At 49.2% G+C, this 8,551-nt stretch overlaps 1 non-coding gene across 1 annotated transcript; it reads left to right on the plus strand.

Moving 5' to 3' along the window:
* The first annotated feature begins 7,673 nt into the window (after positions 1–7,673).
* LOC113456244 lies at positions 7,674–7,780 on the plus strand. Its single transcript, XR_003377094.1, has one exon. It is a non-coding gene; the product is annotated as a U6 spliceosomal RNA (small nuclear RNA).
* The last annotated feature ends 771 nt before the right edge of the window (positions 7,781–8,551 follow it).

Consider the following 8,551-nt stretch of genomic DNA (forward strand, 5'->3'; position numbering starts at 1 on the left):
CGTGTGAGGAAAATTAGCTTAGGCATATCTCGGACAATTTTTCACTACTGAGTCCTGGGAAGAAAAATTATTTCATCTTGCCTCTTCAGAATCATGTAATACATGGCACTGTGGAAGTCAGGATTAAGGAAGGGTGGGGACTTTCTCCGATAGGATCCTGGGCAGAGGTGCCCAGCCTTAGAAGGTGGGTGGGGGTGAGACGGGGAGGAGAGAAAAACACCCCTGCCCCTCCCTGCTCTCTTCCTTTGATTCAAGCCGGGTTACTGAAGGCCTTAATGCTGTCCCCACAGGACCCAGTGCAGAAAAGAGAGGCCCAGATCAAGGCTGACTGGTTTCGGCTGTAGGAGGAAATGAGACAGATTTCTCCTCCTAGCCCCGCTGGGGAGGGGCAGAATTGGATCTGTGTCCCCCCAAGCTGGGCTTTAACTGGGAAGGGTGGCTGTGACTTTGGCCTTTGGTTTCTAAACATGAACTTGCTCCCCATTAGCTTGAGAAATCCAGCCCACGGAAAGTGTCCAAGATTTCAGTGGGAACGGCCATGTTATTCAGGGGACTGGGATCATGTGTACTGGGCCTTTCCCCTCCTGATCCCAACTAGATCTTGAGAGGAAGCTACATGGGGAAGGCATGCAGGGGAAGGCACAGTTGTAGACTATGTGATTACCAGGACCCATTGCCGTTTTCTCCATCCCTCCCTTCCTTTTTGAAAATGTGTATTACTGAGGATTGAACCTAGGGTGTTGTTAGGCAACACTCTACTTTGCTGTATCTCCAACCCATGTTTTTTTGTTTGTTTGTTTGTTTGGTTGGTTTGGTTTTTTGAGACAGGGTTTCTCTGTGGCTTTGGAGCCTGTCCTGGAACTAGCTCTGTAGACCAGGCTGGTCTCGAACTCACAGAGATCCGCCTGCCTCTGCCTCCCGAGTGCTGGGATTAAAGGCGTGCGCCACCACCGCCCGGCCGTTTTTTTGTTTTTTTGTTGTTTTTTTTTTTTTTTTTTGTTGTTGTTTTAAACTTTGAGTTAGGGTCTTGATAAGTTTCCCAGGATGGCCTTCAACTCATTTTGTAGCTCAGGCAGTCTTTGCCTCAGTCTGCTGACTAGCTAAGATTGCAGGCCTGCCCACCAGGTCTGTCCCCCACCTGTATGTTAAGCTGAGATTCAACAATAGCTTTTTTTTTTTTTTTCTCGAGACAGGGTTTCTCTGTGGTTTTGGAGCCTGTCCTGAAACTAGCTCTTGTAGACCAGGCTGGTCTCGAACTCACAGAGATCCGCCTGCCTCTGCCTCCCAAGTGCTGGGATTAAAGGCGTGCGCCACCACTGCCCGGCTTCAACACTAGCTTTGTGTCTTTGCCCATCCAGTTATCTTTTCCTGCATTTGACAAGTCAGATCCTCAGTTTTCTAAGTTATGGTAAAATTCTCTTCTAAAAGAAACATCTAAGGCCGGGGAGGTAGCTCAATGATGCAAGTCCCAGACCTGAGTTCCATTCCCAGAATCCACATAAAATAGATGGGCATGGCATCCCAGTGCTGGTAAGGCAGAGTCGGCGGATCCCTGGGCTTGGTGGGCAGCCCTAGTATATTAGGTGAGCTCCAGGCCAATGAGAGCCTGGTATCTGGCTCAAAATACTAGTGGACAGCATCCAAGAAACAACACCTGAGATCGCCCTCTGCTTCCACATGTACACACATGTGTGTCCTTCCACATACACACACATGAATATGAATAACCAGGGCCTTTGATTTCAGCAGTTGGGAAGCTGATGCAGGAGGATGGATGGTCTAGGCTACACAGGACTAAGCTAACTGAGACTACATACAAAGGTCCTAATTTTTTTAAAAAAAAGTTAAATAATAATATCCCCAAAAAAGTTAAACAAAGACCCCCGCCTGCCCCAACTTTTTGTATCTGTAGCTAAAAGCTAATCTCCTTAAGGCCTCTCACTGATTCCCTTTCCAGCAACTGGACATGGACCTGACACACTCACTCCTTGGAGCCAACGTGGTGCTGGCTAGACGGGGTGGGATCATTTTACTTGAACCTCACTAGTCTGCTATACATTTTCGGCTCTTGCTCTTGCCTACCTTTGACTGAGTTGCCAGTCTTATTTTCTACCTCTCCTCATGAGAAATAGTAACTCCCCAGGGGCCTTTGTGGTTTCTCTTCCTTCTAGCTTTGACTCTAGCACCAGGCATTGGACTCTTGCATCGTACCTGGACATGCAGCCTGAGTCTCACACACTCTTGCTGTACGCATTTCTAGTTCTGTATTTCCTTCAGTTCTACCTAGCAATAACCATAGAGAGAAATTCCCGAGAGATGGAGTGCCTAGGATTCCCTCTTCTCCTGATTGTTCTAAACCAAGTCCATATCTTGGAGGAAGCAGACAGGAAAAGGGAGAGCTGGCAGGAGGAAGTGGACCCAAGCCAATCTGCATTTTGTTTTGGTTTTAGTTTTTTCGAGACAGGGTTTCTCTGTGGCTTTGGAGCCTGTCCTGGAACTAGCTCTTGTAGACCAGGCTGGTCTCGAACTCACAGAGATCCGCTGCCTCTGCCTCCCGAATGCTGGGATTAAAAGCGTGCGCCACCACTGCCAGTCTGCATTTGCATGACATGTTCCTGAGAATGGCACCTGAGGTGGTCTATGATGTCCAGGCTGAGATGTCCCTCCCAGGCCCGAACCTAAGCCTTGACTTCAGTCTTCACAGCGTTCTTTATCTTCTCCCTGCATTACCTCCATGTTCTTTTCTTTTTTGAGACAGGCATTGCTAAGTACCCCAGGCAGACCTTAAACAATTTTGCCTTGGCCTACTGACTGCTAGGGTTACAGGCGTGTACCACCATGTCTGCCCCTGACTCATTTTCTGACCCTGGCATCATCTCTGGGCCTCAGAATTGTTCAGTGCACACAAAAGCCAACACTTCTGCCAGCGAGTCTCTGTCACACTCCCAGGACTTCCACAGGGCCCTCCTGTCTCCTGCAGCTGCCGCATCTGCCAGGCCTTCTCTCAGACTCTTCCTCTAGGGTCCCTGACCTGTCTACATTTTTCCTACGGCCCATTCTGGTCACTTGACTTCCATGACCTTATGCTAGCCTGACGCAAATTCTGACCGTGTTCTTAGCTCGAAGGGCACATGGACAAACAAGATCAGAGGAGTGGCCAGGAGAAAAAATCGCATGAGGCCAAGGGCTTGAGAGTGCCTTTCACTGGACGTGAGCTAGAAAGTATCTGAGAGAAGCCAGTCAGTGGTGGTGCACGCCTTTAATCCCAGTGCTCTGGAGGCAGAGGCAGGTGGGTCTCTGAGTCTGAGGTCAGCCTGGCGTACAAAATTAGTTCCAGGACAGTCAAGGCTACACAGAAAAACCCTGTCTCGAAAAACCAAGATAGATAGATAGATAGATAGATAGATAGATAGATAGATAGATAGATAGATAGATAGATTTTAAGGAAAGTATCTGAGAGAAAGAAATCCTCCCAGTAGTGGGCAGTAGGCATCCAGAAATTTCTCTTAAAGGATTTCTCTTGTTCAGATTTTGTCTCCGAATTTCCTCTCTAAGATAACTCAGTAGGGAAAGGTTCTTGCAGCTAAGTCTGATGACCTGAGTTCAATACGCCAGCCCCACGTGACTTGTGCAAGTTGTCCTCTGACCTCCACATGAGGGGTTTCTCTGTGTGGCCCTAGCTGACCTAGAACTTGGTTTATAGACCAGGCTGGCTTCAGAGTCAGAGATCCCGGGGCATCTTCCTCTGGGGTGTTGGGATTAAAGGTGTGGCCAGCACACCCTGCTATCTTTTGCTTTTAAAACTCTTTTTTTGGGAAGCTGGCAAGTTGGCTCATCAAATAAAGAGATCTGCCACTAAGCCTAGGACACCCAAGGCTACCCAAAGAAACTCTGTCTCGAAAAAACCAAACCCAATCCTAGGAATGGCCTCTAGGTCCTAGACAAGCACTCTGACTCCTGAGCTCCATTGCCAGGAGCTGCCCCCACCCCGCACTCCACACACACACACATACACACACACACACACACACACACACACACACACACACACACACACTTGAGAGATTCTGGCTGGCTGGAAACTCATTGTGTAGATCAGGGTGGCCTTGAACTTATGACATTCCCTATACCTTTGCTATGATTACAGACATATGCCACCATTCCTAGACTGTCATCCCCCCAAAAAAATGTTTTGGGACAGCTTTGAGTTTGGGACTCCCGTATAGAATACAGGCACTCCAGGAGGCTTCTTCCCTCCACCAAAAAAATGCTTCAGCCTCCTAGGTCTGCTAGATCACAGCGCCGGCTTCCTTCCTTTTTCTTCCCAGTGTAACTTTCTTTCCTCTAGTTTGGATCTGTCTCTGTTTTCCCTTGCTTTCCTTTCAGGATTCTGCCTTTTCCTTTCTGCCGAATGGAGCCGCCACCTGACTTGCCCAGAAATGGCTGGACATCTTCCCTACAGCTGCATCTTAGAACTACACACACGGTGGTTCTAAGTGGAACCCCTTGGCACAGTCCGTAAGACCTTCATGATAAGGACCTAAGTGAGCACCCTGTAGGACTTTTCCAGGCATGTGATCCCCACCCCTCGTCCCCCAGAAGACCACAGTAAGTGGAAGCCTAGGTGCTGATTGGTTAGTTACCGTCCTTACTCCTTCACCCTTTCCTTACAGCTCTTAGACTAGGCTCCTGACCTTGCTGGTTAACAGTGGCAGTGGATATTCTTGACACCTAATCCTTTTGCCTTTAATGCTGCTTCTGGAACTGAAGGAGAAACCAATCAGGAAGACTTCAAAGTGAAGCTGGAAGGCAGGGCGGCTCTGGGAGCTGCCTCCAAATACAGTGGGCTCCCCCAGGAGGAAACTAGCTCTTTCTATGATTGATAGTGGGGACAGGAGGAACACAGCCAGGGTCCTCACTCTAGAATCCATTTTCTCACCAAATTCTCAGGCTTCCCCCTTACCTTCCCTCCTACTTCTTTAACCCCCGCTACATCTTCTGTTGCTACTGTCACCTCTCAGAAGACTGACTTCCCTGAGAGTTCCTAGCCTCATCCCGTGCCAGCCGGGGCCTATTCCAACAGCCTTCTAAAAGTGTCAGCCCATCCATAAACACTGGGTAAAATAATAAAGGCTTTGTCTCTTCACCCATGTTCTCGTCACTGGTGTTGTGGAAGTGTGTTTACGGAGGCTGTGTGAGAGCGAAGAGGAGGGGCTCTGCCTTCAGCCGCCTCTGCCGAGAACAGGGACCCAGCTATGCCTGTGTTCTGCCCTCTCCGTTCCTGGGTGGCTTTAGAACCCTTGAGGAACAAGCACGCCCAGCCCCCTGAGCTTGAAGGGATGTTGTTAGGCAACCAGGAAATGTGGTTGTCATTAAGAGATGGGCTGGGTATCGAGACTGCATGATTGGCAGATAAGAGCAGAGGGCACACATCAACATTTAGATGGAATAGCTTGGAAAACAAGATGCCACCATCCCAATGTTGGGTGTGGCGAGGTTTTAAGATGGGGGTTTGAGTTCTTTTCCGGTGTAGGAAGGGCTTCTGTAGCCCCCTATGTTATGTGTGTGGGTAGTCTCTCCTCACCGCTGTAAGTGGAGAGGCATCCTATGGAGGAACAGTAGAGGTGACCCGCTGCAGCCACAGTCCTGGGGATGGAATCAAGTCCCAATTATCAGTGTTCTTCCACTATGTCAGTCAGCAGCCACAGCTTTCTGTGCAAAGTGTGCAGGAAGCCGGAGGATGAGGCAGTGGGGGACAGCTTAGCAAGGCTGTGCAGAAATGGAGCACCAACATTTCGTCCACACCCATGCTCCTACCCACTTGCCTTCTGATTTATTATTCAGCCTCCTCTCTCCCAAAGCCAGAGTTCTTCTTCAAGCTCATGTCTGCTCTCTGACCGGGAATCTCACTGCAAACAAACGGGACATCACTCACTGAGGAGGCCTCTTACTTCCTCCTACCCCAGGCCCAGTCTCCTGACACCCCACCCCACCCCATCCCTTCCCACTCTGGCCCACTCCCGCCCTCCCTTGATCACTCAATCTGACCCTCACTCTCACTCTTCTCCCCCACACCACTCCACCCAGCCTTGTCCCTCCCTGACTCACCTCAGGTCCCATTGTCACAAACAAAAATTTCAGCATAAGCCTCTCCAACCGGTTTGGCTTAGGTGTGCAGCCTTCCATGGGGACTGAGACCAGCTGAAGTATCTGCTTGGACACACGCAGGTTATATCCACATGGATATGGACAGAGGCAGGCCCGTGTATATTAGCAACACACAGAGACACGCAAAGGAAACGTGATGGTAAGGTGTCGTGTGTTGTAGATATATGTGTCTGTCCTCTCCTGACCAAGGGGCCCTTGAGGGCCCTTGAGGGCAGGGATCACACGTCCTATGTCGTTGTCACCTCCCTTGAGCCTGACACTTAAGCGTCTGTTGGTTGAATGTGCACTTGCAGTCATGCCTTGTGATGCTGCCCAGACGAATGCGTGTGCTAAGGATGCCATCTATCATGGCTTGAATTGTCCCCATTCTTCGAGCTCAGAATGCAGGTGGGAGGAGGGTAGGTAGTGAGGCATGAGGGGAATGGGGAGTCAGTGTTGAAAGAATTGGGCTCTGAATGTAGGCACTGGTCCTGAAAGGTTTTCATAACCATTATTTTAGTATATAGTCCCTGACCTGCAATATGGCTTCCCTCGGACTTATCTCAGAAGAGGCTAGAAAAGGCCTGAATATAAAGCATATTTCTCAGGAGTGTGGTCCACGTGAAGCATTATAGGACTAAGGGAGAGAGGACTTGAAGATAAATATTTGTTAGATGAGGAAAGAAAAATCCCAGCTAAAGACATGGACGGACGGCCGCCTTATTCTCTCTGCCCGTGGCACCTGCAGCCCCCAGTTTAAGGTTTGTTTACTAGGGCCTGACCATATCCACGAAGATGTGGGGGTGTTCATTACCTTAATACTGCCTCAGAGAAGTCCTGTTCCCCTTTAGTGATTTAGGGTCCCAGCCTCCAGGGGCTCAGAGATACTCTGGCTGGTAGCCCTCTGAGGGGAAGAGTATATTGTGAATAGATCCACCCAAGCGGACTGGACACTCACTTTGTGGTCTAGCTGCTTTCCCACCCCCATGCCTCAGTTTCTCCCGTGATTTCCTGTACCTAGAGGGATGAATCCGTGGGAAGGAAAGAGCTCCTCTGACAGCATATGATAGGATCCAAAGTGTGATAATTATAATTATAACACAGGATGCTCCCCCTCCCATCCCCCTGGCCCTACCCCACCCCTGCCACACTGGATCTCAAAGCAGCATCGGGGTGGGGCTGTTCCCCTGGCATAGGCGGGGACCTGGGTCCTGAAGAGGGGAAGGGGTTTGCCAAGGCGGAGGTGGAGAGAAATTAAGGAGATTTGGCATCCAGCCTGACCCTTAAATCTGCCTCTGACCCGCAGGAAATAGCCCTTGAGGAAGAGGCCACTATCCTAATCACTGCTGAGAGGTAGGGTCCAGAGAGGGGTCTACTCTATGGGCAGCGTTAGAGCCTAGATTGCAACCCAGGTTCAGGATGGGAAGATGATCATTCGAGATCTCTGCCTGCTGACCCTCCGTCACCATCTTCTTCAGACTGACACTGGTTGATTTAGACACGCAGGCCTTCCTAAAACAAATGCAGTGCTCGCTTCGGCAGCACATATACTAAAATTGGAACAATACAGAGAAGATTAGCATGGCCCCTGCGCAAGGATGACACGCAAAAAAAAGAAAAAAAAAAACAAAACAAATGCACTCACTCCCCATTGGGGTTGTGAGCTGCCCTAGCATGGCTGACTGGGCAAAAGTATAAAACGAGCCCGACCTTTAAGTACTTCACAGAGGGCAGCTGCCATCCTTTCCCTCGGTTTAACAAGTTTACTGTTAAATCTCGGGCATGCAACAGGCCTCAATCAATGGCTCTTGAATTAAAGCTTACAATTTAGTTAAGGAGATAAGATGTGCACAAATTATGAGTGCACAAGCTATAATAAAGAGACTGGCAAGGACCGAGGAAGACGAGAAGAAAGGTGGGAGGAGCCGAGAAAGCTTCAAGGGAGATATGGCCTTTGAGGTCAGTTTTGAGAGATGAGAAGATTGACAGGTAAGGGGACTGAGAAAGTGGCTTGGTGGTAGAGAGCTTAGCTTGTATGCACAAAGCGCTGGTCCTACGCCTCCGCCTAAAAAACAAACAAACAAGAAAACCAGAACAGGTAGAGTTGGGGAAAATCTCCTACATTAATTACCTCCCCCGTTAGTGATACTTCTTTCTTCTTTTCTATGCTTCTGGACATGAGAACTGTGTAACCTCTCTATTCTCTTCCCCTGGGTTTATTTCCACATGCATGTGTCTTTTTTTTATTATTAGTTATTTATTTATTATGTATACAACATTCTGCCTCGATGTATGCCCGCACGCCAGAGCAGGGCGCCAGATCTCAGTACAGATGGTTGTGAGCCACCATGTGGTTGCTGGGAATTGAACTCAGGACCTCTGGAAGAGCAGCCAGTACTCTTAA

Source organism: Microtus ochrogaster, chromosome 6, assembly GCF_000317375.1.
Source record: "Microtus ochrogaster isolate Prairie Vole_2 chromosome 6, MicOch1.0, whole genome shotgun sequence".
NCBI lineage: Eukaryota > Metazoa > Chordata > Mammalia > Rodentia > Cricetidae > Microtus > Microtus ochrogaster.